The sequence below is a fragment of the Neovison vison genome, chromosome 3, assembly GCF_020171115.1.
Source record: "Neovison vison isolate M4711 chromosome 3, ASM_NN_V1, whole genome shotgun sequence".
Taxonomy (NCBI): Eukaryota; Metazoa; Chordata; class Mammalia; order Carnivora; family Mustelidae; genus Neogale; species Neogale vison.
This window is the reverse complement of record NC_058093.1, coordinates 113,258,867-113,269,081: the sequence shown is the minus strand read 5'-3', so window position 1 is coordinate 113,269,081 and position 10,215 is coordinate 113,258,867. Positions and strand designations below refer to the sequence as shown.

Sequence of the window (10,215 nt, the reverse complement as noted above, 5' to 3'; positions counted from 1 at the left end):
TCAAGAGCTTGCAGGGGGAAGCCAGTTAGATGGGACTGAGGGAGGGGAAGCAAGGTGTTAAAAGAAAGTCTGAAGCAGATAAGCAGTAATGTTAAGATTTACTAAAACTGGGGGTGCCTGGGTGGCTCAGTGAGTTAAGCCGCTGCCTTCGGCTCAGGTCATGATCTCAGGGTCCTGGGATTGAGCCCCACATCGGGCTCTCTGCTCAGCGGGGAGCCTGCTTCCCCCTCTCTCTTTGTCTGCCTCTCTGCCTACTTGTGATCTCTCTGTCAAATAAATAAATAGAATTAAAAAACAAAAGATTTTAAAAAAAAAGATTTACTAAAACTGGATGATACATTCACTGGTTTTCTATGCTTGAAAGTGTGTGTGTGTGTGTGTGTGTGTGTGTGTGTACAATGTTTTGCTGCTCCCTGATGGATTAAGTGACCTGGAGGTCATTGGGGGTCTAAGCAACAGCTGTTCCCATGTCTTGCGGGGGGCGAGACACCAGATGAGGGTAGATCAAGGAATGTGTGAGATTTGAGAACAAGGAGACAGAATGTCTAGACTACTCTTTGGAGAAATTCAGTTATTAAGGGGAAGAGAGAGAAAGGTCAGTAGCTAGTGATGTGTGGAGTGGAGACTTTCTTTTAATTTTAATAAATTAGACAGTATAAACACGTTCAAAGTCTTCTGCGTACCTCTTCTCAATCTTCCACCTCTTCCTCCCTCCCCAAAGCCTATCAGGAACTTACTATTTGTTATTGCCATGCATGTTTTGAAGTTTTTACTACATATTTATTCATCCAGAAACATTTTAAATTATAATTTTGTTGGGTTTTCATCTGTATATAACTGGTATCACACTGCCTAAATCTCTCCGGAAATGCTCCTTTTCTCCACAGGATGAATATAAGACTTGCTGAGGTGGGTAAGTGCACATCTATTTTAACTTCTCTGCAAGATCCTACTATATGCACTTGCCCCCACTTATCCATCTGTTTCTTGCTGGTGTGCAGGGCGCTGTAGTAGTGCTGCAAAGTACAGTCCTGTGCCACCTGGGGCCTTTACTGGTGCTTCTGCAAGACAGAGACCTATGGATGGCATACCAGGGCTGCAGGCATCTTTGCCCTTACAGGCTTTACCAGATAGCATGCAAATTTACACTCTACCAGTGGTCTGAAGCTCCTCTGCCCCTATCCCCTCCTACTCTTGTCAGTAGGGAGATGTGAGATTGCTGGATCACCAGCTAAATGGCTTCTGTTGAGAAATTAAATATGAAGAAACAGGAAGTATATGATGAGTGGGAGATGAGAAGACAGAATCCGGGGAAGGGACCTCAGAGGAGACATGTGTCCCTGAAGAATGGTCTATAGGTCAATGCGAGGATCCAGTTTCTCTTGCCACTTGGCATGATGATCTGATCTCAGGCTTGCTCACTGTGCATGGAAACCTCCCTGACCCATCCCAGCAGACCCTCCCCTGCTCCCACTACACTGTGCCCACACCCTTTACAACATCACACAATTGCTGGGTTGTATCTGCTAGTTCATTGTCCCCACAGGACCCCAAAATTATTGAAGAAGGGACTATGTTACTCATCTCCACAACCCCCAGAACTTTACGAGGGGCTGGCATATAGTTGGTGTTCTATTAATAATTTTGAATAACTTTAAAGTGCACTGTTATAGCTTCTACCTGCACATTTCTCCTAAATGAACTGAAAGAAGGGTGCTCTGGTTTCAGACACACTCACAATTTAAGAAGAAGCCAAATGGAGCCAGGAATAAAGGACCCCAGCAGAGCACTGATTGTCAGAGAGAGAAGTTTCACATTGAGAATCTCCTATCCCTCCCCTGCCCTACTTTCTCCGACCCCGACCCCCAGCTACCTCAGGGATTCTCCTTCCCCCTTTCTCTTGCTTAGTTGTAAAACAAATTAAATATGCTTTAGCCTTTTCATAATAAACTGATCTCAGTTCTCTTCCCCTTGTTAGAAAATTCTTATACTAATTTACTACTTCCAATTTTGGTATCTTGCTCAGATACAAGAAATTGTCCTGACATCCTCAAGCCAGGCAGGTATGAAACAAGCTCAAAAGTCTAAACTCTAAGGGTAGGTACCGGGGAAGTAGTATTTTTCATAGCAACAAGTTCAGAAAAGCCAGAACTAAAGTCAGGTTGATGACATAAAATTGATAGATGAAATGAGAAAAACAAGATTCCCCAGTTCCTATTATACTTCCTTCTTGTCATTCCAGGAAAATGGTATCAGAATAAAGGGGTGGAGGGAAAGTCTACAATGAGTCAGGGGACCCAGGACAGTTATGACCAGCTCCAGTCACTTTTTATAATAGATAACCCATACAGACTGCCTGGGGGTGCTTCTGACCAATGAGTTCAGATCCCATTCTTCATCTTGTCCTTTTAGGCACTGAATCATCACTGGCTTGTATAAAGTTGTGTGAAAGCTGCTTTCAAGAAATATGTGAGGGATGAAGTGGGACATGAGTCAGGGCTGGAGTTTAGGGTATGCAAGGACTGAGGGGGGAGGGTAGTAACCATACATTAAAAAGAGGAACTACTAGACTAGAACTTGGAACTCTGAAGGACAGATGAACTCAAAGTCAGCTGCGCTGGTCCAGGGAGTCGTAAGACAACTCAGCAGCAGTCGTAGTGACAGGTCCCCTTTAATCAAGTCCCTCCACCACTTTGCGAGTGGATAACTGGAGGAGAACATCAAGAAAAGTTATGCTTGGAGTTGCTGGGGAAAAGCAAACAGAAAAACCCAAGGAGAATTAACAAGGAGTATGAGGCAAGTAAATTGTCAGCAGCATGAACCTAAAGTGCTGATTATGTCCACGATCCTGGCAAAGAACTGGAGCAGGGGGGAGGGCAGGCTTCCCTGAAACCTTGAAGTGGTCAGTACAGTGAGTGGTTAAAGAAACCCAAGCTGCCTGCCTGTCCTCTGGATCTGACCTATACTAGAGAATGAATGGTTCAGTTAATCTCATCAGGTCCACAGATATAAAGAAGCCATAGGGAGGAAAGCATGTGATGAAAGACAGGATGGATACCCAAAATGACTGTGATATGCTGGAGAAATAGGCTAAATGCAATGAGGATAGCAGTTAGCAAAGATAAATATGACTGTTCATGTCTTCTGCCCATTTCTTGATTGGATTATTTGTTCTTGGGTGCTGAGTTTGACAAGTTCTTGATAGATTTGGGGTATTAGCCCTTTATCTGATATGTCATTTGCAAATATCTTCTCCCATTCTGTCAGTTGTCTTTTGGTTTTGTTGACTGTTTGACTGCTTTTGATCTTGATGAAGTCCCAATAGTTCATTTTTGCCCTTAATTCTCTTACCTTTGGCAATGTTTCTAGGAAGAAATTGCTGTGGCTGAGGTCGAAGAGGTTGCTACCTGTGTTCTCCTCAAGAATTTTGATGGATCACTGTCTCACACTGAGGTCTTTCATCCATTTTGAGTCTATTTTTGTGATGTAAGGAAATAGTGCAGCTTCATTCTTCTGCATGTGGCTGTCCAATTTTTCCAATACCATTTGTTGGGGATATTGTGCTTTTTCCAATGGACATTCTTTCCTGCTTTGTTGAAGATTAGCTAACCATAGAGTTGAGGGTCCTTTTCTGGGCCCTCTACTGTTCCATTGATCTATGTGCCCATTTTTTTTGCTAGTATCATTCTGTCTTGACAATTACAGCTTTGTAATAGAACTTGAAGTCTGGAATCGTGATGCCACCAGCTTTGGTTTTCTTTTTCAACATTCCTCTGGCTATTTGAGGTCTTTCTGGTTCCATACAAATTCTAGGATTATTTGTTCCATATCTGTGAAAAAGTTGATGGTATTTTGATAGGGATTGCATTAAATGTGTAGGTTGCTCAAGGTAGCATAGACATTTCAACAATATTTGTTCTTCTAATCCATAAGCAAGGAACATTTTCCCATTTCTTTGTGTGTTCTTCAATTTCTTTCATAAGTATTCTATAGTTTCTGGAGTACAAATTCTTTTCCTCTTTGGCTAGATTTATTCCTAAGTATCTTATGGTTTTGGGTGCAATTGTAAATGGGATTGACTCCTTAATTTCTCTTTCTTCTGTCTTGTTGTTGATGTACAGAAATGCAATTGATTTCTGTGCATTGATTTTATATCCTGATGCTTTGCTGAATTCATGTATGAGTTCTAGCAGTTTCGGGGTGGAGTCTTTTGGGTTTTCTACAGGAAGTATTATATCATCTACGAGTGAGAGTTTGACTTCTTCATTGCCAATTTGATTGGCTTTTATTTCTTTTGTTGTCTGATTGCTGAGGCTACAACTTCCAGTATTGTGTTGAATAGCAGTGGTGATAGTGGACATCCCTGCCATGTTCCTGACCTTAGGGGAAAAACTCCCAGTTCCTTCCCATTGAGAATGATATTCACTGTGGGTTTTTCATAGATGGCTTTGATGGTATTGAGGTATGTACCCTCTATCCCTACACTGTGAAGAGTTGAAAAAATACAAGAAAGGATGCTTTACTTTGTCAAACACTTTTGCTGGATCTATTGAAAGTATCATATGGTTCTTGCCCTTTCTTTGATTATTGTAATGTATGGCATTGATTGATTTGCAAATGTTGAACCCAACTTGCACCCCAGGAATACATCCCACTTGGTCATGGTGAATAATTCTCTTAATGGATTATTTATGGATTATTAATGAATCCTATTACTTAGTATTTTTATGAGAATTTTTGCATCCATGTTCATCAAGGATATTGGTCTATAATTCTCTTTTTTGATGGGGCCTTTGTCTGGTTTTGGGATTAAGGTAATGCTGGCCTCATAAAATGAGTTTGGAAGTTTTCCTTCCATTTCTATTTTTTGGAACAGTTTCAGGAGAATAGGTATTAATTCTTCTTTAAATGTTTGTTTAAATTCCCCTGAGAAGTCATCTGGCCCTGGGCTCTTATTTTTGAGGAGATTTTTGGTTACCGCTTCAATTTCCTTGCGGGTTATGGGTCTGCTCAGGTTTTCTATTTCTTCCTGGTTCAGTTTTGGTAGTTTATACATCTCTAGGAATGTATCCATTTCTTCCAGATTGTCAAATTTGTTGGCATATAGTTGCTCATAGCATGTTGTTATAATTGTTTGTACTTCTTTGGTGTTGGTTGTGATCTCTCCTCTTTCATTCATGATTTTATTAATTTGGGACCTTTCTCTTTTCTTTTTGATGAGTCTGGCTGGGGGGTTATCAATCTTATTAATTCTTTCAAAGAACCAGATCCTAGGTTCGTTGATCTGTTCTACTGTTCTTTTGGTTTCTATTCCCCTGATTTCTGCTCTGATCTTTATTATTTCTATTCTCTTGCTAGGTTTAGGCTTTATTTGTTGTTCTTTCTCCAGCTCACTTAGGTGTAGGGTTAGTTTGTATATTTGAGACCTTTCTTGTTTCTTGAGAAAAGCTTGTATTGTTATACTTTCTTTTTAGGACCAACTTTGCAGCATTCCAAAGATTTTGAAGAGTTGTGTTTTCATTTTCATTTGTTTCCATGAATTTTTAAAATACTTTTTTAAATTTCCTGGTTGACCCATTCATTCTTTAGTGGGATGCTCTTTAGCCTTCATGTATTTGAGTTCTTTCCAACTTTTCTCTTGTGATTGAGTTCTAGTTTCAAAGCATTGTGGTCTGAAAATATAACCTAATGGCCAATAGACACATGAAAAAAGTTCTCAACATCACTCAGCATCAGGGAAATACAAATCAAAACTACAACGATATACCACCTCACACCAGTCAGAATGGCTAAAATTAACAAGTCAGGAAATGGCAGATGTTGACAAGGATGTGGAGAAAGGGGAACCCTCCTACACTGTTCGTTGGAATGCAAGCTGGTGCAGCCACTCTGGAAAACAGTATGGAGGTTCCTCAAATGTTGAAAACAGAGGTACCCTATGACCCAGCAATTGAACTACTGGGTATTTACCTTAATGATACAAATGTAGTGATCTGAAGGGACATGTGCACCCCAGTGTTTATAGCAGCAATGTCCACAATAGCCAAACTATGGAAAGAGCCTAGATATCCATAGGCAAATGAATGGATAAGAAGATGTGGTATATATATCTACAATGGAATATTATACAGTCATCAAAAACAAAACCTTGCCACTTGTAATGACATGGATAGAACTAGAGGGTATTATGCTAAACAAAATAAGTTAGTCAGAGAAAGACAATTATCATATGATCTCACTGACATCTGGAATTTAAGGAACATGGGGAAGAGAGGGAAAAAAGTAAAACAAGATGAAACCAGAGAGATATACAAACTATAAGAAACTCTTAATCACAGGAAACAAACTAAGTGTTGCTAGACTTGGGGGGGGAGGGATGGGGTGATTGGATGATGGACATTGGGGAGGGTATGTGCTATGCTGAGTGCTTCAAATTGTGTAAGACTGATGAATCACAGACCTGTACCCCTGAAACAAAAAATACATTATATGTTAACAAAAAAATAAATTAAAATGAATGAATAAATAAGTAAATAAATAAAATTGGAGGGGAAAAGATAAATATGAGATGTCCTTGGGGCTAAAAACCCAATTGCTTGAGTAAAACATGGGTAAGATACCATATACAGAAGCATATTTGACACTTCGGGTCTTTACTCAAGGAGTCAACAGAAATATTGATTCTGCAAAGGTTAGCAGAAACTTTGGCTGCACAATAGTTAGTTTCTGGAACAACAGAGGTATAATCTTGGTCAGCTTGGCTTGGACCAGCCCTCCCCTAGAGTATGAAACTCAGTTCATAGAGTCCCACTTGTAGAGGGACTTGAGCAGAAGAAACTTGGTGGCATATGACTGTGAGTCAGGACATGCTATCACGTGAATAAAAAGTAAAAACTGAGAGGTTTCTTCTGAAGGCAAAAAGACTCAGAGAGGCTGTAAGAGCCATTTTCACATAAATGAAGAATACAATGGCAATAAGGATTTAGAACTAGCATCAGGACCAATAATGGAAGCCAGAGGAGACAGAACTTCGACTCAAAGAAAAAAAAATCCTAGGACCCCTCAGAGCTGCTTGAAAGAGAAGAGCTACCTCAGTAGACAGTAGGTTCACCAGCGAAGACAATCTTTCAGGTGATGCTGTAGAGAGAATCAAAGGGGGATAGCTTGGAAAGCAACCAGTTACTTCCAACTCAAACCACATATTTCAGTCTTCTGAAAAATTCTCTCCAAATTTGTAAGAATGATATTCATTCCTTGATTAAAACAGGCAAATGAGGCTCTGTTGTTTGTACTGTGGATTGATGCAAATGTCACTTAAAAGTATTTCTATTTATAAAACATCCTTAATCTATTTCATTAGGTGACAGAGAGCAGAGGAGATTTAAAATGTATTGATTCATGACAAGTGCTGTGGCCATAAATATATTTTATCTTTAACATAATTGTAAACAACAGCCTATTACTATTTGCCTTAAATAGATCAGAACAGTATGACCCCTAGAAGTTACATAACTTGAATGAGATTGGGTAGGCCATAAATGAGAAATCAAAGATTCAAAATGGCTTTTTGAGATTTTAAGCTTCTGATTAGTTTGTTAAAAAAAAAAATAGAAAGGGTATTGCAATAAAGAATTCTGAATAATTTGTGAAATCATAATTTTACTTCAGTAAAAAAGATATCTGAGATTGCAGGACAAAACAACTATCCCAAAACCTAAATAATAGCAGATACCTCTAAGGAGAGATAGGACACAAGCACCTGTTTATTTGCAACAGACTATGGACATTATTCAAAATTTTTAATGAATTACTAAATGTTGAGCATGTGACAACCTCACTCTAAAACCAAGATAACACTATAAGAATTTAAAGCCCTTACTGCCCTGAGAGTGACCATGGCAATAAGAAAACCCAAACACAACTCAACTTAGATTGACTCAAATTCTCATTCTAACAACTCAGGGAAGAGAGGGGAAGGATATCCATTTCCAGGTAGTAATGCTAGTTACATTAGCTTCCACTGTCCTATAAAAGATATCACCTTAAAAATAAAAAGCATAACACATACATACAAGGAAAGGAGGTGGGAAGAAAAGAAGAAAAATATGATCAACTGAGAACAGATTTTAATATAACACAAATATTGAAACTATCAGACAAAAATTTAAAATAACTATAATTATGGGGCACCTGGGTGGCTCAGTTAAAGCCTCTGCCTTCGGCTTGGGTCTTGATCCCAAGGTCCTGGGATCCAGCCCCGCATTGGGATATGCTCAGCAGGGAGCCTGCTTCTCCCCCCTCTCTCTCTCTGCCTGCCTCTTTGCCTACTTATGATCTCTGTCTGTCAAATAAATAAATAAAATCTTTAAACAACAAAAAAAACCTATAATTAATGTGTTAAAAACAGTGGAAAAAGTATTCAGCATGCATATTCAGATGAGGAACTTCAACAGAGACATAAAAATTATGAGGAAGAAGTCAATGAAATGAAATGAAATGTATGAAATAAAATAAAAATGAAGAGTATGATAAAAGAGTTGAAAATGCTTTAATGTGGGATGCCTGGGTGGTTCAGTCAGTTAAGCATCTGTCTTCAGCTCAGGTGATTTCAGGGTTCTGGGATAGAGCCCCCAAAAGGGCTCCTTGCTTGGCAGGGAGCCTGCTTCTCCCTCTCTCTGCCACTCCCCCTGCTTGTGCTCTCTCTCTCTGACAAATAAATAAAGAAAATCTTTAAAAATAATAATAATGATGATTTTTTAAAAAAAAGAAGAAGAAGAAACAAGCTGAGAGTTTTAGAGGGGAAGGGGTGGGGGAATGGGTAAACCTGGTGGTGGGTATTAAGGAGGGCACATATTGCATGGAGCACTGGGTGTGATACATAAACAATGAATCTTGGAACACTGAAAAAATAAAATAAAATTATTTTTAAAAAAGAGCACATAGGAGACAGATACAACCAAAAAAGAAAGAAAGAAAGAGCTTAATGGTCTCCAAAATAGAATCAATACAGCTGAGGAAATTATCACTAAGCTGAAAGATAGGTCAATATAAATTATGTAAACTAAAACACAAAAAGAAAAAAGTAGTGGAAAAAAAAAAAAAAACAGAGCACCCCAAAGCTGTTGGATAATATAAAACATTCTAAACATACATGCATGTGAAATCCCAGAAGGAAAGAAGAAGAACATGGCTGCAAAATATATTTGAACAGACAAGGGCCAAAAAGTAATGACAGACATCAAATCACAGACCCAAATCCACAAAGAATACCAAACAGAATAAATATACTCACTCCTTCAAAAATATCTGAACACATTATATTTAAACTCTTGAAAACCAAAGATAAAGATAAAATCTTGAAGGCAGCCACATGAATGGGAAAGACACTATATAGAAGGAAACAAATACAAGGATTATAGAAGACTTTCATCAGAAAATACACAAGCCTGAAGACAATACAGTGACATATTTAAAGGGCTGAAAGGCTGGGGCGCCTGGGTGGCTCAGTGGGTTAAGCCGCTGCCTTCGGCTCAGGTCATGATCTCAGGATCCTGGGATTGAGTCCCGCATTGGGCTCTCTGCTCAGCAGGGAGCCTGCTTCCTCCTCTCTCTCTCTCTCTGCCTGCCTCTCTGCCTCTTGTGATCTCTCTCTGTCAAATAAATAAATAAAGGGCTGAAAGGAAAAAAAAAAATCAAATACATATTCTATAAAACACCTTTCCAAAATTAAAAAGAGTGCTTGCTTCAGCAGTATATACACTAAATCTGGAATGACACAGAGAAGATTAGCATGGCCTCTGCACAAGGATGGCAAGCAAATTTGTGAAGTGTTCCACATTTTTTTAAAAAGTAAATAAAATAAAGTTAAGGAGAAATAAAAATATGTTTATCAAACAAAATGAAAATCTCCATTTCCAATATACATGCTCTAAATGTAGAAGAAAGTTCTTCAGATAGAATAAATATTATATAAAAGCCTGCATCTATATAAAGAAATGAAAGCACTGCCAATGACATAAGTGAAATGTCATAATACTAATTCTGCTCTGAAAGTTAATGAACTTTTTCAGTGAAGAATCCAATAGTAAATATTTTGGGCTCTATGAACCACATATGGTCTCTGTCACATATTCTTTGTTTTTTCTGTGTTGTTTTTATCTGCTATATTTTGTTCTGGATTTCTGAGAACACTTTAAAATGTAAAAATCATCATTA

At 38.6% G+C, this 10,215-nt stretch overlaps 1 non-coding gene across 1 annotated transcript; it reads left to right on the top strand.

The window, feature by feature from the left end:
• Positions 1–9,735: 9,735 nt before the first annotated feature.
• On the top strand, positions 9,736–9,842 carry LOC122903789. Its single transcript, XR_006384016.1, has one exon. It is a non-coding gene; the product is annotated as a U6 spliceosomal RNA (small nuclear RNA).
• Positions 9,843–10,215: the final 373 nt, after the last annotated feature.